The sequence below is a fragment of the Anser anser genome (assembly GCF_964211835.1).
Source record: "Anser anser genome assembly, chromosome: 9".
NCBI lineage: Eukaryota > Metazoa > Chordata > Aves > Anseriformes > Anatidae > Anser > Anser anser.
Genome location: NC_139729.1, coordinates 586832 through 610394, shown reverse-complemented (window position 1 = coordinate 610394; position 23563 = coordinate 586832).

The following is a 23563-nucleotide window of genomic DNA, read 5'->3' as shown; positions in this document are numbered from 1 at the left end:
ATGCAGTGCAGTGAGTCCAGAGAGTGCACTGGCACCACTGGGGATGCACTGCAGTGACTCTAGAGAGTGCACTGGCACCATTGGGGATGCAGTGCAGTGCGTCCAAAGAGTGCACTGGCACCACTGGGGATGCACTGCAGTGAGTCCAGAGAGTGCACTGGCACCACTGGGGATGCAGTGCAGTGAGTCCAGAGAGTGCACTGGCACCACTGGGGATGCAGTGCAGTGATTCCAGAGAGAGCACTGGCACCACTGGGGATGCAGAGCAGTGAGTCCAGAGAGTGCACTGGCACCACTGGGGATGCACTGCAGTGAGTCCAGAGAGTGCACTGGCACCACTGGGGATGCACTGCAGTGAGTCCAGAGAGTGCACTGGCACCACTGGGAATGCAGTGCAGTGAGTCCAGAGAGTGCACTGGCACCACTCTGGATGCAGTGCGGTGAGTGCAGAGAGTGCACTGGCACCACTGTGGATGCAGTGCAGTGAGTCCACAGAGTGCACTGGCACCACTGGGGATGCACTGCAGTGAGTCCAGAGAGTGCACTGGCACCACTGGGGATGCAGTGCAGTGACTCCAGAGAGTGCACTGGATCAATTGGGGATGCAGTTCAGTTAGTCCAGAGAGTGCACTGGCACTACTGGGGATGCACTGCAGTGAGTCCAGAGAGTGCACTGGCACCACTGGGGATGCACTGCAGTGAGTGCAGAGAGTACACTGGCACCATTGTGGATGCACTGCAGTGAGTCCAGAGAGTGCCCTGGCACCACTGGGGATGCAGCGCAATGACTACATAGAGTGCACTGGCCCCACTGGGGATGCAGTGCAGTGAGTCCAGAGAGTGCACTGGCACCACTGGGGATGCAGCGCAGTGAGTCCAGAGAGTGCACTGGCACCAAATGGGGATGCAGTGCTGTAAGTCCAGAGAGTGCACTGGCACCACTGGGGATGCACTGCAGTGAGTCCAGAGAGTGCACTGGCACCACTGGGGATGCAGTGCAGTGACTCCAGAGAGTGCACTGGCACCACTGGTGATGCAGTGCAGTGAGTCCAGAGAGTGCACTGGCACCACTGGGGATGCAGTGCAGTGAGTCCAGAGAGAGCACTGGCACCACTGGGGATGCAGAGCAGTGAGTCCAGAGAGTGCACTGGCACCACTGGGGATGCACTGCAGTGAGTCCAGAGAGTGCACTGGCACCACTGGGGATGCACTGCAGTGAGTCCAGAGAGTGCACTGGCACCACTGTGGATGCAGTACAGTGAGTCCACAGAGTGCACTGGCACCACTGGGGATGCACTGCAGTGACTCCAGAGTGTGCACTAGCACCACTGGGGATGCAGTGCATTGACTCCAGAGAGTGCACTGGATCAATTGGGGATGCAGTTCAGTTAGTCCAGAGAGTGCACTGGCACTACTGGGGATGCACTGCAGTGAGTCCAGAGAGCGCACTGGCACCACTGGGGATGCACTGCAGTGAGTGCAGAGAGTACACTGGCACCATTGGGGATGTACTGCAGTGAGTCCAGAGAGTGCACTGGCACCACTGGGGATGCAGTACAGTGAGTCCACAGAGTGCACTGGCACCACTGGGGATGCACTGTAGGGACTCCAGAGAGTGCACTGGCACCACTGGGGATGTAGTGCAGTGAGTCCAGAGAGTGCACTGGCACCACTGGGGATGCAGTGCAGTGAGTCCAGAGAGTGCACTGTCAGCACTGGGGATGCAGTGCAGTGAGTCCAGAGAGTGCACTTGCACCTTGGGGATGCAGTGCAGTGAGTCCAGAGAGTGAATTGGCACCACTGGGGATGCACTGCAGTGAGTCCAGAGAGTGCACTGGCACCACTGGGGATGCAGTGCAGTGAGTCCAGAGAGTGCACCGGCCCCACTGGGGATGCAGTGCAGTGAGTCCAGAGATTGCACTGGCACCACTGGGGATGCAGCGCAATGACTACAGAGAGTGCACTGGCACCACTGGGGATGCAGTGCTGTGAGTCCAGAGAGTGCACTGGCACCACTGGGGATGCAGTGCAGTGAGTCCAGAGAGTGCACTGGCACCACTGGGGATGCAGTGCGGTGAGTCCAGAGAGTGCACTGGCACCACTCTGGATGCAGTGCGGTGAGTCCAGAGAGTGCACTGGCACCCTGGGGATGCAGTACAGTGAGTCCACAGAGTGCACTGGCACCACTGGGGATGCACTGCAGTGCCTCCAGAGAGTGCACTGGCACCACTGGGGATGCAGTGCAGTGATTCCAGAGAGTGCACTGGCACCACTGGGGATGCACTGCAGTGAGTCCAGAGAGTGCACTGGCACCACTGGGGATGCACTGCAGTGACTCCAGAGAGTGAACTGGCACCACTGGGGATGCACTGCAGTGAGTCCAGAGAGTGCACTGGCACCACTGGGGATGCTCTGCAGTGACTCTAGAGAGTGCACCGGCACCAATGGGGATGCAGTGCAGTGAGTCCAGAGAGTGCACTGGCACCACTGGGGAAGCACTGCAGTGAGTCCAGAGAGTGCACTGGCACCACTGGGGATGCAGTGCAGTGAGTCCACAGAGTGCCCTGGCACCACTGGGGATGCAGCGCAATGACTACAGAGAGTGCACTGGCACCACTGGGGATGCAGTGCAGTGAGTCCAGAGAGTGCACTGGCACCACTGGGGATGCAGCGCAGTGAGTCCAGAGAGTGCACTGGCACCAAATGGGGATGCAGTGCTGTAAGTCCAGAGAGTGCACTGGCACCACTGGGGATGCACTGCAGTGAGTCCAGAGAGTGCACTGGCACCACTGGGGATGCAGTGCAGTGACTCCAGAGAGTGCACTGGCACCACTGGGGATGCAGTGCAGTGAGTCCAGAGAGTGCACTGGCACCACTGGGGATGCACTGCAGTGACTCTAGAGAGTGCATTGGCACCACTGGGGATGCAGTGCAGTGAGTCCAGAGAGTTCACTGGCACCACTGGGGATGCACTGCAGTGAGTCCAGAGAGTGCACTGGCACCACTGGTGATGCAGTGCAGTGAGTCCTGAGAGTGCACTGGCACCACTGGGGATGCAGTGCAGTGAGTCCAGAGAGAGAACTGGCACCACTGGGGATGCAGTGCAGTGAGTCCAGAGAGTGCACTGGCACCACTGGGGATGCACTGCAGTGAGTCCAGAGAGTGCAGTGGCACCACTGGGAATGCAGTGCGGTGAGTCCAGAGAGTGCACTGGCACCACTGTGGATGCAGTACAGTGAGTCCACAGAGTGCACTGGCACCACTGGGGATGCAGTGTAGTGAGTCCAGAGAGTGCACTTCCACCTTGGGGATGCAGTGCAGTGAGTCCAGAGAGTGCACTGGCACCAGTGGGGATGCAGTGCAGTGAGTCCAGAGAGAGCACTGGCACCACTGGGGATGCAGTGCAGTGAGTCCAGAGAGTGCACTGGCACCACTCTGGATGCAGTGCGGTGAGTCCAGAGAGTGCACTGGCACCACTGTGGATGCAGTACAGTGAGTCCACAGAGCGCACTGGCACCACTTGGGATGCAGTGCAGTGAGTCCAGAGAGTGCACTGGCACCACTGGGGATGCACTGCAGTGAGTCCAGAGAGTGCACTGGCACCACTGGGGATGCAGTGCGGTGAGTCCAGAGAGTGCACTGGCACCACTCTGGATGCAGTGCGGTGAGTCCAGAGAGTGCACTGGCACCCTGGGGATGCAGTACAGTGAGTCCACAGAGGGCACTGGCACCACTGGGGATGCACTGCAGTGCCTCCAGAGAGTGCACTGGCACCACTGGGGATGCAGTGCAGTGAGTCCAGAGAGTGCACTGGCACCACTGGGGATGCAGTGCAGTGACTCCAGAGAGTGCACTGGCACCACTGGGGATGCAGTGCAGTGAGTCCAGAGAGTGCACTGGCACCACTGGGGATGCACTGCAGTGACTCCAGAGAGTGAACTGGCACCACTGGGGATGCACTGCAGTGAGTCCAGAGAGTGCACTGGCACCACTGGGGATGCTCTGCAGTGACTCTAGAGAGTGCACCGGCACCAATGGGGATGCAGTGCAGTGAGTCCAGAGAGTGCACTGGCACCACTGGGGAAGCACTGCAGTGAGTCCAGAGAGTGCACTGGCACCACTGGGGATGCAGTGCAGTGAGTCCACAGAGTGCCCTGGCACCACTGGGGATGCAGCGCAATGACTACAGAGAGTGCACTGGCACCACTGGGGATGCAGTGCAGTGAGTCCAGAGAGTGCACTGGCACCACTGGGGATGCAGCGCAGTGAGTCCAGAGAGTGCACTGGCACCAAATGGGGATGCAGTGCTGTAAGTCCAGAGAGTGCACTGGCACCACTGGGGATGCACTGCAGTGAGTCCAGAGAGTGCACTGGCACCACTGGGGATGCAGTGCAGTGACTCCAGAGAGTGCACTGGCACCACTGGGGATGCAGTGCAGTGAGTCCAGAGAGTGCACTGGCACCACTGGGGATGCACTGCAGTGACTCTAGAGAGTGCATTGGCACTACTGGGGATGCAGTGCAGTGAGTCCAGAGAGTGCACTGGCACCACTGGGGATGCACTGCAGTGAGTCCAGAGAGTGCACTGGCACCACTGGTGATGCAGTGCAGTGAGTCCAGAGAGTGCACTGGCACCACTGGGGATGCAGTGCAGTGAGTCCAGAGAGAGCACTGGCACCACTGGGGATGCAGTGCAGTGAGTCCAGAGAGTGCACTGGCACCACTGGGGATGCAGTACAGTGAGTCCAGAGAGTGCAGTGGCACCACTGGGAATGCAGTGCAGTGAGTCCAGAGAGTGCACTGGCACCAGTCTGTATGCAGTGCGGTGAGTCCAGAGAGTGCACTGGCACCACTGTGGATGCAGTACAGTGAGTCCACAGAGTGCACTGGGACCACTGGGGATGCAGTGCAGTGAGTCCAGAGAGTGCACTGGCACCACTGGGGATGCAGTGCAGTGAGTCCAGAGAGTGCACTGGCACCACTGGGAATGCACTGCAGTGAGTCCAGAGAGTGAACTGGCACCACTGGGGATGCACTGCAGTGAGTGCAGAGAGTACACTGGCACAATTGGGGATGTACTGCAGTGAGTCCAGAGAGTGCAATGGCACCACTGGGGATGCAGTGCTGTGAGTGCAGAGAGTGCACTGGCACCACTGGGGATGCAGTACAGTGAGTCCACAGAGTGCAATGGCACCACTGGGGATGCACTGCAGTGAGTCCAGAGAGTGCACTGGCACCACTGGGGATGCACTGCTGTGAGTCCAGAGAGTGCACTGGCACCACTGGGGATGCAGTGCAGTGTGTCCAGAGAGTGCACTGGCACCACTGGGGATGCAGTGCAGTGAGTCCAGAGAGTGCACTGGCACCACTGGGGATGCAGTGCAGTGAGTGCAGAGAGTGCACTGGCACCACTGGTGATGCACTGCAGTGAGTCCAGAGAGTGCACTGGCACCACTGGGGATGCAGTGCAGTGAGTCCAGAGAGTGCACTGGCACCACTGGGGATGCAGTGCGGTGAGTCCAGAGAGTGCACTGGCACCACTCTGGATGCAGTGCGGTGAGTCCAGAGAGTGCACTGGCACCCTGGGGATGCAGTATAGTGAGTCCACAGAGTGCACTGGCACCACTGGGGATGCACTGCAGTGCCTCCAGAGAGTGCACTGGCACCACTGGGGATGCAGTGCAGTGAGTCCAGAGAGTGCACTGGCACCACTGGGGATGCAGTGCAGTGACTCCAGAGAGTGCACTGGCACCACTGGGGATGCAGTGCAGTGAGTCCAGAGAGTGCACTGGCACCACTGGGGATGCACTGCAGTGACTCCAGAGAGTGAACTGGCACCACTGGGGATGCACTGCAGTGAGTCCAGAGAGTGCACTGGCACCACTGGGGATGCTCTGCAGTGACTCTAGAGAGTGCACCGGCACCAATGGGGATGCAGTGCAGTGAGTCCAGAGAGTGCACTGGCACCAGTCTGTATGCAGTGCGGTGAGTCCAGAGAGTGCACTGGCACCACTGTGGATGCAGTACAGTGAGTCCACAGAGTGCACTGGGACCACTGGGGATGCAGTGCAGTGAGTCCAGAGAGTGCACTGGCACCACTGGGGATGCAGTGCAGTGAGTCCAGAGAGTGCACTGGCACCACTGGGGATGCAGTACAGTGACTCCAGAGAGTGAACTGGCACCACTGGGGATGCACTGCAGTGAGTCCAGAGAGTGCACTGGCACCACTGGGGATGCAGTGCAGTGAGTGCAGAGAGTACACTGGCACAATTGGGGATGTACTGCAGTGAGTCCAGAGAGTGCAATGGCACCACTGGGGATGCAGTGCAGTGAGTCCAGAGAGTGCACTGGCACCACTGGGGATGCAGTACAGTGAGTCCACAGAGTGCAATGGCACCACTGGGGATGCACTGCAGTGAGTCCAGAGAGTGCACTGGCACCACTGGGGATGCACTGCTGTGAGTCCAGAGAGTGCACTGGCACCACTGGGGATGCAGTGCAGTGTGTCCAGAGAGTGCACTGGCACCACTGGGGATGCAGTACAGTGAGTCCACAGAGTGCACTGGCACCACTGGGGATGCAGTGCAGTGAGTGCAGAGAGTGCACTGGCACCACTGGTGAAGCACTGCAGTGAGTCCAGAGAGTGCACTGGCACCACTGGGGATGCACTGCAGTGAGTCCAGAGAGTGCACTGGCACCACTGGGGATGCAGTGCGGTGAGTCCAGAGAGTGCACTGGCACCACTCTGGATGCAGTGCGGTGAGTCCAGAGAGTGCACTGGCACCCTGGGGATGCAGTACAGTGAGTCCAGAGAGTGCACTGGCACCACTGGGGATGCAGTGCGGTGAGTCCAGAGAGTGCACTGGCACCACTCTGGATGCAGTGCGGTGAGTCCAGAGAGTGCACTGGCACCACTGGGGATGCACTGCAGTGACTCCAGAGAGTGAACTGGCACCACTGGGGATGCACTGCAGTGAGTCCAGAGAGTGCACTGGCACCACTGGGGATGCTCTGCAGTGACTCTAGAGAGTGCACCGGCACCAACGGGGATGCAGTGCAGTGAGTCCAGAGAGTGCACTGGCACCAGTCTGTATGCAGTGCGGTGAGTCCAGAGAGTGCACTGGCACCACTGTGGATGCAGTACAGTGAGTCCACAGAGTGCACTGGGACCACTGGGGATGCAGTGCAGTGAGTCCACAGAGTGCACTGGCACCACTGGGGATGCAGTGCAGTGAGTCCAGAGAGTGCACTGGCACCACTGGGGATGCAGTACAGTGACTCCAGAGAGTGAACTGGCACCACTGGGGATGCACTGCAGTGACTCCAGAGAGTGCACTGGCACCACTGGGGATGCAGTGCAGTGAGTGCAGAGAGTACACTGGCACAATTGGGGATGTACTGCAGTGAGTCCAGAGAGTGCAATGGCACCACTGGGGATGCAGTGCTGTGAGTGCAGAGAGTGCACTGGCACCACTGGGGATGCAGTGCAGTGTGTCCAGAGAGTGCACTGGCACCACTGGGGATGCAGTGCAGTGAGTCCAGAGAGTGCACTGGCACCACTGGGGATGCAGTGCAGTGAGTGCAGAGAGTGCACTGGCACCACTGGTGATGCACTGCAGTGAGTCCAGAGAGTGCACTGGCACCACTGGGGATGCAGTGCAGTGAGTCCAGAGAGTGCACTGGCACCACTGGGGATGCAGTGCGGTGAGTCCAGAGAGTGCACTGGCACCACTCTGGATGCAGTGCGGTGAGTCCAGAGAGTGCACTGGCACCCTGGGGATGCAGTACAGTGAGTCCACAGAGTGCACTGGCACCACTGGGGATGCACTGCAGTGCCTCCAGAGAGTGCACTGGCACCACTGGGGATGCAGTGCAGTGAGTCCAGAGAGTGCACTGGCACCACTGGGGATGCAGTGCAGTGACTCCAGAGAGTGCACTGGCACCACTGGGGATGCAGTGCAGTGAGTCCAGAGAGTGCACTGGCACCACTGGGGATGCTCTGCAGTGACTCTAGAGAGTGCACCGGCACCAATGGGGATGTACTGCAGTGAGTCCAGAGAGTGCACTGGCACCAGTCTGTATGCAGTGCGGTGAGTCCAGAGAGTGCACTGGCACCACTGTGGATGCAGTACAGTGAGTCCACAGAGTGCACTGGGACCACTGGGGATGCAGTGCAGTGAGTCCAGAGAGTGCACTGGCACCACTGGGGATGCAGTGCAGTGAGTCCAGAGAGTGCACTGGCACCACTGGGGATGCAGTACAGTGACTCCAGAGAGTGAACTGGCACCACTGGGGATGCACTGCAGTGAGTCCAGAGAGTGCACTGGCACCACTGGGGATGCAGTGCAGTGAGTGCAGAGAGTACACTGGCACAATTGGGGATGTACTGCAGTGAGTCCAGAGAGTGCAATGGCACCACTGGGGATGCAGTGCTGTGAGTGCAGAGAGTGCACTGGCACCACTGGGGATGCAGTACAGTGAGTCCACAGAGTGCAATGGCACCACTGGGGATGCACTGCAGTGAGTCCAGAGAGTGCACTGGCACCACTGGGGATGCAGTACAGTGAGTCCACAGAGTGCACTGGCACCACTGGGGATGCAGTGCAGTGTGTCCAGAGAGTGCACTGGCACCACTGGGGATGCAGTGCAGTGAGTCCAGAGAGTGCACTGGCACCACTGGGGATGCAGTGCAGTGAGTGCAGAGAGTGCACTGGCACCACTGGGGATGCACTGCAGTGAGTCCAGAGAGTGCACTGGCACCACTGGGGATGCAGTGCAGTGAGTCCAGAGAGTGCACTGGCACCACTGGGGATGCAGTGCGGTGAGTCCAGAGAGTGCACTGGCACCACTCTGGATGCAGTGCGGTGAGTCCAGAGAGTGCACTGGCACCCTGGGGATGCAGTGCAGTGACTCCAGGGAGTGCACTGGCACCACGGGGGATGCACTGCAGTGAGTCCAGAGAGTGCACTGGCACCACTGGGGATGCAGTGCAGTGAGTCCAGAGAGTGCACTGGCACCACTGGGGATGCACTGCAGTGACTCTAGAGAGTGCACTGGCACCACTCTGGATGCAGTGCGGTTAGTCCAGAGAGTGCACTGGCACCACTGTGGATGCAGTACAGTGAGTCCACAGAGTGCACTGGCACCACTGGGGATGCACTGCAGTGAGTCCAGAGAGTGCACTGGCACCACTGGGGATGCAGTGCAGTGAGTCCAGAGAGTGCACTGGCACCACTGGGGATGCAGTACAGTGACTCCAGAGAGTGAACTGGCACCACTGGGGATGCACTGCAGTGAGTCCAGAGAGTGCACTGGCACCACTGGGGATGCACTGCAGTGAGTGCAGAGAGTACACTGGCACCATTGGGGATGTACTGCAGTGAGTCCAGAGAGTGCACTGGCACCACTGGGGATGCAGTGCATTGAGTCCACAGAGTGCACTGGCACCACTGGGGATGCACTGCAGTGAGTCCAGAGAGTGCACTGGCACCACTGGGGATGCAGTACAGTGAGTCCACAGAGTGCACTGGCACCACTGGGGATGCACTGCAGAGACTCCAGAGAGTGCACTGGCACCACTGCGGATGCAGTGCAGTGAGTCCAGAGAGTGCACTGGCACCACTGGGGATGCACTGCAGTGAGTCCAGAGAGTGCACTGGCACCACTGGGGATGCAGTGCAGTGAGTCCAGAGAGTGCACTGTCAGCACTGGGGATGCAGTGCATTGAGTCCAGATAGTGCACTGGCACCACTGGGGATGCAGTGCAGTGAGTCCAGAGAGTGCACTGGCACCACTGGGAATGCACTGCGGTGAGTCCAGAGAGTGCACTGGCACCACTGGGGATGCAGTGCAGTGAGTCCAGAGAGTGCACTGGCACCACTGGGGATGCAGTGTAGTGAGTGCAGAGAGTGCACTGGCACCTTGAGGATGCAGTGCAGTGAGTCCAGAGAGTGCATTGGCACCACTGGGGATGCACTGCAGTGAGTTCAGAGAGTGCACTGGCACCACTGGGGATGCACTGCAGTGAGTGCAGAGAGTACACTGGCACAATTGGGGATGTACTGCAGTGAGTCCAGAGAGTGCAATGGCACCACTGGGGATGCAGTGCTGTGAGTGCAGAGAGTGCACTGGCACCACTGGGGATGCAGTACAGTGAGTCCACAGAGTGCAATGGCACCACTGGGGATGCACTGCAGTGAGTCCAGAGAGTGCACTGGCACCACTGGGGATGCACTGCTGTGAGTCCAGAGAGTGCACTGGCACCACTGGGGATGCAGTGCAGTGTGTCCAGAGAGTGCACTGGCACCACTGGGGATGCAGTGCAGTGAGTCCACAGAGTGCACTGGCACCACTGGGGATGCACTGCAGAGACTCCAGAGAGTGCACTGGCACCACTGGGGATGCAGTGCAGTGAGTCCAGAGAGTGCACTGGCACCACTGGGGATGCACTGCAGTGAGTCCAGAGAGTGCACTGGCACCACTGGGGATGCAGTGCAGTGAGTCCAGAGAGTGCACTGGCACCACTGGGGATGCAGTGCATTGAGTCCAGATAGTGTACTGGCACCACTGGGGATGCAGTGCAGTGAGTCCAGAGAGTGCACTGGCACCACTGGGAATGCACTGCGGTGAGTCCAGAGAGTGCACTGGCACCACTGGGGATGCACTGCAGTGAGTCCAGAGAGTGCACTGGCACCACTGGGGATGCAGTGTAGTGAGTGCAGAGAGTGCACTGGCACCTTGAGGATGCAGTGCAGTGAGTCCAGAGAGTGCATTGGCACCACTGGGGATGCACTGCAGTGAGTCCAGAGAGTGCACTGGCACCACTGGGGATGCAGTGCAGTGAGTGCAGAGAGTACACTGGCACAATTGGGGATGTACTGCAGTGAGTCCAGAGAGTGCAATGGCACCACTGGGGATGCAGTGCTGTGAGTGCAGAGAGTGCACTGGCACCACTGGGGATGCAGTACAGTGAGTCCACAGAGTGCAATGGCACCACTGGGATGCACTGCAGTGAGTCCAGAGAGTGCACTGGCACCACTGGGGATGCACTGCTGTGAGTCCAGAGAGTGCACTGGCACCACTGGGGATGCAGTGCAGTGTGTCCAGAGAGTGCACTGGCACCACTGGGGATGCAGTGCAGTGAGTCCAGAGAGTGCACTGGCACCACTGGGGATGCAGTGCAGTGAGTGCAGAGAGTGCACTGGCACCACTGGTGATGCACTGCAGTGAGTCCAGAGAGTGCACTGGCACCACTGGGGATGCAGTGCAGTGAGTCCAGAGAGTGCACTGGCACCACTGGGGATGCAGTGCGGTGAGTCCAGAGAGTGCACTGGCACCACTCTGGATGCAGTGCGGTGAGTCCAGAGAGTGCACTGGCACCCTGGGGATGCAGTGCAGTGACTCCAGGGAGTGCACTGGCACCACGGGGGATGCACTGCAGTGAGTCCAGAGAGTGCACTGGCACCACTGGGGATGCAGTGCAGTGAGTGCAGAGAGTGCACTGGCACCACTGGGGATGCACTGCAGTGACTCTAGAGAGTGCACTGGCACCACTCTGGATGCAGTGCGGTTAGTTCAGAGAGTGCACTGGCACCACTGGGGATGCAGTACAGTGAGTCCAGAGAGTGCACTGGCACCACTGGGGATGCACTGCAGTGAGTCCAGAGAGTGCACTGGCACCACTGGGGATGCAGTGCAGTGACTCCAGAGAGTGCACTGGCACCACTGGGGATGCAGTACAGTGACTCCAGAGAGTGAACTGGCACCACTGGGGATGCACTGCAGTGAGTCCAGAGAGTGCACTGGCACCATTGGGGATGCACTGCAGTGAGTGCAGAGAGTACACTGGCACCATTGGGGATGTACTGCAGTGAGTCCACAGAGTGCACTGGCACCACTGGGCATGCAGTACAGTGAGTCCACAGAGTGCACTGGCACCACTGGGGATGCACTGCAGAGACTCCAGAGAGTGCACTGGCACCACTGGGGATGCAGTGCAGTGAGTCCAGAGAGTGCACTGGCACCACTGGGTATGCACTGCAGTGAGTCCAGAGAGTGCACTGGCACCACTGGGGATGCAGTGCAGTGAGTCCAGAGAGTGCACTGGCACCACTGGGGATGCAGTGCATTGAGTCCAGATAGTGCACTGGCACCACTGGGGATGCAGTGCAGTGAGTCCAGAGAGTGCACTGGCACCACTGGGAATGCACTGCGGTGAGTCCAGAGAGTGCACTGGCACCACTGGGGATGCAGTGCAGTGAGTCCAGAGCGTGCACTGGCACCACTGGGGATGCAGTGTAGTGAGTGCAGAGAGTGCACTGGCACCTTGAGGATGCAGTGCAGTGAGTCCAGAGAGTGCATTGGCACCACTGGGGATGCACTGCAGTGAGTCCAGAGAGTGCACTGGCACCACTGGGGATGCACAGCTTTGAGTCCATAGAGTGCACTGGCACCACTTGGGATGCACTGAAATGACTCCTGAGAGGGCACTGGCCCCACTGGGGATGCAGTGCAGTGAGTCCAGAGAGTGCACTGGTACCACTGGGGATGCAGCGCAATGACTACAGAGAGTGCACTGGCACCACTGGGGATGCAGTACAGTGAGTCCAGAGAGTGCACTGGCACCACTGGGGATGCAGTACAGTGAGTCCACAGAGTGCACTGGCACCACTGGGGATGCACTGCAGAGACTTCAGAGAGTGCGCTGGCACCACTGGGGATGCACTGCAGTGAGTCCAGAGAGTGCACTGGCACCACTGGGGAAGCACTGCAGTGACTCCAGAGAGTGCACTGGCACCACTGGGGATGCAGAGCAGTGAGTCCAGAGAGTGCACTGGCACCACTGGGGAAGCACTGCAGTGACTCCAGAGAGTGCACTGGCACCACTGGGGATGCAGAGCAGTGAGTCCAGAGAGTGCACTGGCACTACTGTGGATTCAGCGCAGTGACTCCAGAGAGTGCACTGGATCAATAGGGGATGCAGTTCAGTTAGTCCAGAGAGTGCACTGGCACCACTGGGGATGCAGTGCTGTGAGTCCAGAGAGTGCACTGGCACCACTGGGGATGCACTGCAGTGAGTGCAGAGAGTACACTGGCACCATTGGGGATGTACTGCAGTGAGTCCAGAGAGTGCACTGGCAACACTGGGGATGCAGTACAGTGAGTCCACAGAGTGCACTGGCACCACTGGTGATGCACTGCAGAGACTCCAGAGAGTGCACTGGCACCACTGGGGATGCAGTGCAGTGAGTCCAGAGAGTGCACTGGCACCACTGGGGATGCACTGCAGTGTGTCCAGAGAGTGCACTGTCAGCACTGGGAATGCAGTGCAGTGAGTCCAGAGAGTGCACTGTCAGCACTGGGAATGCAGTGCAGTGAGTCCAGATAGTGCACTGGCACCACTGGGGATGAACTGCAGTGAGTCCAGAGAGTGCACTGGCACCACTGGGGATGCACTGCAGTGAGTGCAGAGAGTACACTGGCACCATTGGGGATGTACTGCAGTGAGTCCAGAGAGTGCAATGGCACCACTGGGGATGCAGTGCTGTGAGTCCAGAGAGTGCACTGGCACCACTGGGGATGCACTGCATTGACTCTAGAGAGTGCACTGGCACCACTGGGGATGCAGTGCAGTGAGTCCAGAGAGTGCCCTGGCACCACTGGGGATGCTCTGCAGTGAGTCCAGAGAGTGCACTGGCACCACTGGGGATGCACTGCAGTGAGTCCAGAGAGTGCACTGGCATCACTGGGGATGCAGTGCAGTGAGTCCAGAGAGTGCACTGGCACCACTGGGGATGCAGTGCAGTGAGTCCAGAGAGTGCACTGGCACCACTGGGAATGCAGTGCAGTGAGTCCAGAGAGTGCACTTGCACCACCCTGGATGCAGGGCGGTGAGTCCAGAGAGTGCACTGGCACCACTGTGGATGCAGTACAGTGAGTCCACAGAGTGCACTGGGACCACTGGGGATGCACTGCAGTGAGTCCAGAGAGTGCACTGGCACCACTGGGGATGCAGTGCAGTGAGTCCAGAGAGTGCACTGGATCAAATGGGGATGCAGTTCACTTAGTCCAGAGAGTGCACTGGCACCACTGGGGATGCAGTGCAGTGAGTCCAGAGAGTGCACTGGCACCACTGGGGATGCACTGCAGTGACTCTAGAGAGTGCACTGGCACCACAGGGATGCAGTGCAGTGAGTCCAAAGAGTGCACTGGCACCACTGGGGATGCACTGCAGTGAGTCCAGAGAGTGCACTGGCACCACTGGGGATGCAGTGCAGTGAGTCCAGAGAGTGCACTGGCATCACTGGGGATGCAGTGCAGTGAGTCCAGAGAGTGCACTGGCACCACTGGGGATGCAGTGCAGTGAGTCCAGAGAGTGCACTGGCACCACTGGGAATGCAGTGCAGTGAGTCCAGAGAGTGCACTTGCACCACCCTGGATGCAGGGCGGTGAGTCCAGAGAGTGCACTGGCACCACTGTGGATGCAGTACAGTGAGTCCACAGAGTGCACTGGGACCACTGGGGATGCACTGCAGTGAGTCCAGAGAGTGCACTGGCACCACTGGGGATGCAGTGCAGTGAGTCCAGAGAGTGCACTGGATCAAATGGGGATGCAGTTCACTTAGTCCAGAGAGTGCACTGGCACCACTGGGGATGCAGTGCAGTGAGTCCAGAGAGTGCACTGGCACCACTGGGGATGCACTGCAGTGACTCTAGAGAGTGCACTGGCACCACAGGGGATGCAGTGCAGTGAGTCCAAAGAGTGCACTGGCACCACTGGGGATGCACTGCAGTGAGTCCAGAGAGTGCACTGGCACCACTGGGGATGCAGTGCAGTGAGTCCAGAGAGTGCACTGGCACCACTGGGGATGCAGTGCAGTGAGTCCAGAGAGAGCACTGGCACCACTGGGGATGGAGAGCAGTGAGTGCAGAGAGTGCACTGGCACCACTGGGGATGCACTGCAGTGAGTCCAGAGAGTGCACTGGCACCACTGGGGATGCACTGCAGTGAGTCCAGAGAGTGCACTGGCACCACTGGGAATGCAGTGCAGTGAGTCCAGAGAGTGCACTGGCACCAACGGGGATGCAGTGCGGTGAGTCCAGAGAGTGCACTGGCACCACTGTGGATGCAGTACAGTGAGTCCACAGAGTGCACTGGCACCACTGGGGATGCACTGCAGTGAGTCCAGAGAGTGCACTGGCACCACTGGGGATGCAGTGCAGTGACTCCAGAGAGTGCACTGGATCAATTGGGGATGCAGTTCAGTTAGTCCAGAGAGTGCACTGGCACCACTGGGGATGCAGTGCAGTGAGTCCAGAGAGTGCACTGGCACCACTGGGGATGCAGCGCAGTGAGTCCAGAGAGTGCACTGGCACCAAATGGGGATGCAGTGCTGTAAGTCCAGAGAGTGCACTGGCACCACTGGGGATGCACTGCAGTGAGTCCAGAGAGTGCACTGGCACCACTGGGGATGCAGTGCAGTGACTCCAGAGAGTGCACTGGCACCACTGGGGATGCACTGCAGTGAGTCCAGAGAGTGCACTGGCACCACTGGGGATGCACTGCAGTGACTCTAGAGAGTGCATTGGCACCACTGGGGATGCAGTGCAGTGAGTCCAGAGAGTGCACTGGCACCACTGGGGATGCACTGCAGTGAGTCCAGAGAGTGCACTGGCACCACTGGTGATGCAGTGCGGTGAGTCCAGAGAGTGCACTGGCACCACTGGAGGTGCAGTGCAGTGAGTCCAGAGAGAGCACTGGCACCACTGGGGATGCACTGCAGTGAGTCCAGAGAGTGCACTGGCACCACTAGGGATGCAGTAGAGTGAGTCCAGAGAGTGCACTGGCACCACTGGGAATGCACTGCAGTGACTCTAGAGAGTGCACTGGCACCACTCTGTATGCAGTGCGGTGAGTGCAGAGAGTGCACTGGCACCACTGTGGATGCAGTACAGTGAGTCCACAGAGTGCACTGGGACCACTGGGGATGCAGTGCAGTGAGTCCAGAGAGTGCACTGGCACCACTGGGGATGCAGTGCAGTGAGTCCAGAGAGTGCACTGGCACCACTGGGGATGCAGTACAGTGACTCCAGAGAGTGAACTGGCACCACTGGGGATGCAGTGCAGTGAGTCCAGAGAGTGCACTGGCACCACTGGGGATGCACTGCAGTGAGTGCAGAGAGTACACTGGCACAATTGGGGATGTACTGCAGTGAGTCCAGAGAGTGCAATGGCACCACTGGGGATGCAGTGCTGTGAGTGCAGAGAGTGCACTGGCACCACTGGGGATGCAGTACAGTGAGTCCACAGAGTGCACTGGCACCACTGGGGATGCACTGCAGAGACTCCAGAGAGTGCACTGGCACAACTGGGGATGCAGTGCAGTGAGTCCAGAGAGTGCACTGGCACCACTGGGGATGCACTGCAGTGAGTCCAGAGAGTGCACTGGCACCACTGGGGATGCAGTGCAGTGTGTCCAGAGAGTGCACTGGCACCACTGGGGATGCACTGCAGTGAGTCCAGAGAGTGCACTGGCACCACTGGGGATGCAGTGCAGTGACTACATAGAGTGCACTGGCCCCACTGGGGATGCAGTGCAGTGAGTCCAGAGAGTGCACTGGCACCACTGGGGATGCAGTGCAGTGAGTCCACAGAGTGCACTGGCACCACGGGGGATGCACTGCAGTGAGTCCAGAGAGTGCACTGGCACCACTGGGGATGGACTGCAGTGAGTCCAGAGAGTGCACTGGCACCACCCTGGATGCAGTGCGGTGAGTCCAGAGAGTGCACTGGCACCACTGGGGATGCAGTGCAGTGAGTCCACAGAGTACACTGGCACCACTGGGGATGCACTGCAGTGACTCCAGAGAGTGCACTGGCACCACTGGTGATGCAGTGCAGTGAGTCCAGAGAGTGCACTGGCACCACTGGGGATGCACTGCAGTGACTCTAGAGAGTGCACTGGCACCACTCTGGATGCAGTGCGGTGAGTCCAGAGAGTGCACTGGCACCACTGTGGATGCAGTACAGTGAGTCCAGAGAGTGCACTGGCACCACTGGGGATGCAGTGCAGTGAGTCCAGAGAGTGCACTGGCACCACTGGGGATGCAGTGCAGTGAGTCCAGAGAGTGCACTGGCACCACTGGGGATGCAGTACAGTTACTCCAGAGAGTGAACTGGCACCACTGGGGATGCACTGCAGTGAGTCCAGAGAGTGCACTGACACCACTGGGGATGCACTGCAGTGAGTGCAGAGAGTACACTGGCACCATTGGGGATGTACTGCAGTGAGTCCAGAGAGTGCACTGGCACCACTGGGGATGCAGTACAGTGAGTCCACAGAGTGCACTGGCACAACTGGGGATGCACTTCTATGCCTCCAGAGAGTGCACTGGCACCACTGGGGATGCAGTGCAGTGAGTCCAGAGAGTGCACTGGCACCACTGTTGATGCACTGCAGTGAGTCCAGAGAGTGCACTGGCACCACTGGGGATGCAGTGCAGTGAGTCCAGAGAGTGCACTGGCACCACTGGGGATGCAGTGCATTGAGTCCAGATAGTGCACTGGCACCACTGGGGATGCAGTGCAGTGAGTCCAGAGAGTGCACTGGCACCACTGGGAATGCACTGCTGTGAGTCCAGAGAGTGCACTGGCACCACTGGGGATGCACTGCAGTGAGTCCAGAGAGTGCACTGGCACCACTGGGGATGCACTGAAATGACTCCTGAGAGTGCACTGGCCCCACTGGGGATGCACTGCAGTGAGTCCAGAGAGTGCACTGGTACCACTGGGGATGCAGCGCAATGACTACAGAGAGTGCACTGGCACCACTGGGGATGCAGTGCTGTGAGTCCAGAGAGTGCACTGGCACCACTGGGGATGCAGTGCAGTGAGTCCAGAGAGTGCACTGGCACCACTGGGGATGCAGTGCAGTGAGTCCAGAGAGTGCACTGGCACCACTGGGGATGCAGTGCAGTGAGTCCAGAGAGTGCACTGGCACCACTGGGGTTGCAGTGCAGTGAGTCCAGAGAGTGCACTGGATCAATTGGGGATGCAGTTCAGTTAGTCCAGAGAGTGCACTGGCACCACTGGGGATGCAGTGCAGTGAGTCCAGAGAGTGCATTGGCACCACTGGGGATGCAGTACAGTGACTCCAGAGAGTGAACTGGCACCACTGGGGATGCACTGCAGTGAGTCCAGAGAGTGCACTGGCACCACTGGGGATGCACTGCAGTGAGTGCAGAGAGTACACTGGCACCATTGGGGATGTACTACAGTGAGTCCAGAGAGTGCACTGGCACCACTGGGGATGCACTGCAGAGACTCCAGAGAGTGCGCTAGCACCACTGGGGATGCACTGCAGTGACTCTAGAGAGTGCACTGGCACCACTGGGGAAGTACTGCAGTGACTCCAGAGAGTGCACTGGCACCACTGGGGATGCAGAGCAGTGAGTCCAGAGAGTGCACTGGCACCACTGGGGAAGCACTGCAGTGACTCCAGAGAGTGCACTGGCACCACTGGGGATGCAGACCATTGAGTCCAGAGAGTGCACTGGCACTACTGGGGATTCAGCGCAGTGAGTCCAGAGAGTGCACTGGCACCACTGGGGATGCAGTGCTGTAAGTCCAGAGAGTGCACTGGCACCACTGGGGATGCACTGCAGTGAGTCCAGAGAGTGCACTGGCACCACTGGGGATGCAGTGCGGTGAGTCCAGAGAGTGCACTGGCCCCACTGGGGATGCAGTGCAGTGAGTCCAGAGAGTGCACTGGCACCACTGGGGATGCAGTGCAGTGAGTCCAGAGAGTGCACTGGCACCACTGGTGATGCACTGCAGTGACTCTAGAGAGTGCACTGGCACCACTGGGGATGCAGTGCAGAGAGTCCAGAGAGTGCACTGGCACCACTGGGGATGCACTGCAGTGAGTCCAGAGAGTGCACTGGCACCACTGGTGATGCAGTGCAGTGAGTCCAGAGAGTGCACTGTCAGCACTGGGGATGCAGTGCAGTGAGTCCAGAGAGAGCACTGGCACCACTGGGGATGCAGTGCAGTGAGTCCAGAGAGTGCACTGGCACCACTGGGGATGCAGTGCAGTGAGTCCAGAGAGTGCACTGGCACCACTGGGGATGCACTGCAGTGAGTCCAGAGAGTGCACTGGCCCCACTCTGGATGCAGTGCGGTGAGTCCAGAGAGTGCACTGGCACCACTGTGGATGCAGTACAGTGAGTCCACAGAGTGCACTGGTACCACTGGGGATGCACTGCAGTGACTCCAGAGAGTGCACTGGCACCACTGGGGATGCAGTGCAGTGAGTCCAGAGAGTGCACTGGCACCACTCTGGATGCAGTGCGGTGAGTCCAGAGAGTGCACTGGCACCACTGTGGATGCAGTACAGTGAGTCCACAGAGTGCACTGGCACCACTGGGGATGCACTGCAGTAACTCCAGAGAGTGCACTGGCACCACTGGGGATGCACTGCAGTGAGTCCAGAGAGTGCACTGGCACCATTGGGGATGTACTGCAGTGAGTCCAGAGAGTGCACTGGCACCACTGGGGATGCAGTACAGTGAGTCCACAGAGTGCACTGGCACCACTGGTGATGCACTGCAGAGACTCCAGAGAGTGCACTGGCACCACTGGGGATGCAGTGCAGTGAGTCCAGAGAGTGCACTGGCACCACTGGGGATGCAGTGCAGTGAGTCCAGATAGTGCACTGGCACCACTGGGGATGTAGTGCAGTGAGTCCAGAGAGTGCACTGGCACCACTGGGGATGCACTGCAGTGAGTCCAGAGAGTGCACTGGCACCACTGGGGATGCACTGCAGTGAGTCCATAGAGTGCACTGGCACCACTGGGGATGCACTGCAGTGAGTCCAGAGAGTGCACTGGCCCCACTGGGGATGCAGCGCAATGCCTCCAGAGAGTGCACTGGCACCACTGGGGATGCAGTGCAGTGAGTCCAGAGAGTGCACTGGCACCACTGGGGATGCAGTGCAGTGAGTCCAGAGAGTGCACTGGCACCATTGGGGATGCAGTGCGGTGAGTCCAGAGAGTGCACTGGTGCCACTGGGGATGCAGTACAGTGAGTCCACAGAGTGCACTGGCACCACTGGGGATGCACTGCTATGCCTCCAGAGAGTGCACTGGCACCACTGGGGATGCAGTGCAGTTTGTCCAGAGAGTGCACTGGCACCACTGGGGATGCAGTACAGTGAATCCAGAGAGTGCACTGGCACCACTGGGGATGCACTGCAGTGAGTCCATAGAGTGCACTGGCACCATTGGGGATGCAGTACAGTGACTCCAGAGAGTGAACTGGCACCACTGGGGATGCACTGCAGTGAGTCCAGAGAGTGCACTGGCACCACTGGGGATGCACTGCAGTGAGTGCAGAGAGTACACTGGCACCATTGGGGATGTACTGCAGTGAGTCCAGAGAGTGCACTGGCACCACTGGGGATGCAGTGCAGTGAGTCCAGAGAGTGCACTGGCACCACTGGGGATGCAGTATAGTGAGTCCATAGAGTGCACTGGCACCACTGGGGATGCTCTGCAGAGACTCCAGAGAGTGCACTGGCACCACTGGAGATGCACTGCAGTGACTGTAGAGAGTGCACCGGCACCACTGGGGATGCAGTGCAGTGAGTCCAGAGAGTGCACTGGCACCACTCTGGATGCAGTGCGGTGAGTCCAGAGAGTGCACTTGCACCACTGGGGATGCAGTACAGTGACTCCAGAGAGTGAACTGGCACCACTGGGGATGCACTGCAGTGAGTCCAGAGAGTGCACTGGCACCACTGGGGATGCACTGCAGTGAGTGCAGAGAGTACACTGGCACCATTGGGGATGTACTGCAGTGAGTCCAGAGAGTGCACTGGCACCACTGGGGATGCAGTGCAGTGAGTCCAGAGAGTGCACTGGCACCACTGGGGATGCAGTACAGTGAGTCCACAGAGTGCACTGGGACCACTGGGGATGCACTGCAGTGACTCCAGAGAGTGCACTGGCACCACTGGTGATGCAGTGCAGTGAGTCCAGAGAGTGCACTGGATCAACTGGGGATGCAGTTCACTTAGTCCAGAGAGTGCACTGGCACCACTGGGGATGCACTGCAGTGAGTCCAGAGAGTGCCCTGGCACCACTGGGGATGCTCTGCAGTGAGTCCAGAGAGTGCACTGGCACCACTGGGGATGCACTGCAGTGAGTCCAGAGAGTGCACTGGCATCACTGGGGATGCAGTGCAGTGAGTCCAGAGAGTGCACTGGCACCACTGGGGATGCAGTGCAGTGAGTCCAGAGAGTGCACTGGCACCACTGGGAATGCAGTGCAGTGAGTCCAGAGAGTGCACTTGCACCACCCTGGATGCAGGGCGGTGAGTCCAGAGAGTGCACTGGCACCACTGTGGATGCAGTACAGTGAGTCCACAGAGTGCACTGGGACCACTGGGGATGCACTGCAGTGAGTCCAGAGAGTGCACTGGCACCACTGGGGATGCAGTGCAGTGAGTCCAGAGAGTGCACTGGATCAAATGGGGATGCAGTTCACTTAGTCCAGAGAGTGCACTGGCACCACTGGGGATGCAGTGCAGTGAGTCCAGAGAGTGCACTGGCACCACTGGGGATGCACTGCAGTGACTCTAGAGAGTGCACTGGCACCACAGGGGATGCAGTGCAGTGAGTCCAAAGAGTGCACTGGCACCACTGGGGATGCACTGCAGTGAGTCCAGAGAGTGCACTGGCACCACTGGGGATGCAGTGCAGTGAGTCCAGAGAGTGCACTGGCACCACTGGGGATGCAGTGCAGTGAGTCCAGAGAGAGCACTGGCACCACTGGGGATGCAGAGCAGTGAGTGCAGAGAGTGCACTGGCACCACTGGGGATGCACTGCAGTGAGTCCAGAGAGTGCACTGGCACCACTGGGGATGCACTGCACTGAGTCCAGAGAGTGCACTGGCACCACTGGGAATGCAGTGCAGTGAGTCCAGAGAGTGCACTGGCACCACTCTGGATGCAGTGCGGTGAGTCCAGAGAGTGCACTGGCACCACTGTGGATGCAGTACAGTGAGTCCACAGAGTGCACTGGCACCACTGGGGATGCACTGCAGTGAGTCCAGAGAGTGCACTGGCACCACTGGGGATGCAGTGCAGTGACTCCAGAGAGTGCACTGGATCAATTGGGGATGCAGTTCAGTTAGTCCAGAGAGTGCACTGGCACCACTGGGGATGCAGTGCAGTGAGTCCAGAGAGTGCACTGGCACCACTGGGGATGCAGCGCAGTGAGTCCAGAGAGTGCACTGGCACCAAATGGGGATGCAGTGCTGTAAGTCCAGAGAGTGCACTGGCACCACTGGGGATGCACTGCAGTGAGTCCAGAGAGTGCACTGGCACCACTGGGGATGCAGTGCAGTGACTCCAGAGAGTGCACTGGCACCACTGGGGATGCACTGCAGTGAGTCCAGAGAGTGCACTGGCACCACTGGGGATGCACTGCAGTGACTCTAGAGAGTGCATTGGCACCACTGGGGATGCAGTGCAGTGAGTCCAGAGAGTGCACTGGCACCACTGGGGATGCACTGCAGTGAGTCCAGAGAGTGCACTGGCACCACTGGTGATGCAGTGCAGTGAGTCCAGAGAGTGCACTGGCACCACTGGGGGTGCAGTGCAGTGAGTCCAGAGAGAGCACTGGCACCACTGGGGATGCAGTGCAGTGAGTCCAGAGAGTACACTGGCACCACTGGGGATGCACTGCAGTGATTCCAGAGAGTGCAGTGGCACCACTGGGAATGCAGTGCAGTGAGTCCAGAGAGTGCACTGGCACCACTGGGGATGCAGTGCAGTGAGTCCAGAGAGTGCACTGGCACCACTGTGGATGCAGTACAGTGAGTCCAGAGAGTGCACTGGCACCACTGTGGATGCAGTACAGTGAGTCCAGAGAGTGCACTGGCACCACTGTGGATGCAGTACAGTGAGTCCACAGAGTGCACTGGGACCACTGGGGATGCAGTGCAGTGAGTCCAGAGAGTGCACTGGCACCACTGGGGATGCAGTGCAGTGAGTCCAGAGAGTGCACTGGCACCACTGGGGATGCAGTACAGTGACTCCAGAGAGTGAACTGGCACCACTGGGGATGCAGTGCAGTGAGTCCAGAGAGTGCACTGGCACCACTGGGGATGCACTGCAGTGAGTGCAGAGAGTACACTGGCACAATTGGGGATGTACTGCAGTGAGTCCAGAGAGTGCAATGGCACCACTGGGGATGCAGTGCTGTGAGTGCAGAGAGTGCACTGGCACCACTGGGGATGCAGTACAGTGAGTCCACAGAGTGCACTGGCACCACTGGGGATGCACTGCAGAGACTCCAGAGAGTGCACTGGCACAACTGGGGATGCAGTGCAGTGAGTCCAGAGAGTGCACTGGCACCACTGGGGATGCACTGCAGTGAGTCCAGAGAGTGCACTGGCACCACTGGGGATGCAGTGCAGTGTGTCCAGAGAGTGCACTGGCACCACTGGGGATGCACTGCAGTGAGTCCAGAGAGTGCACTGGCACCACTGGGGATGCAGTG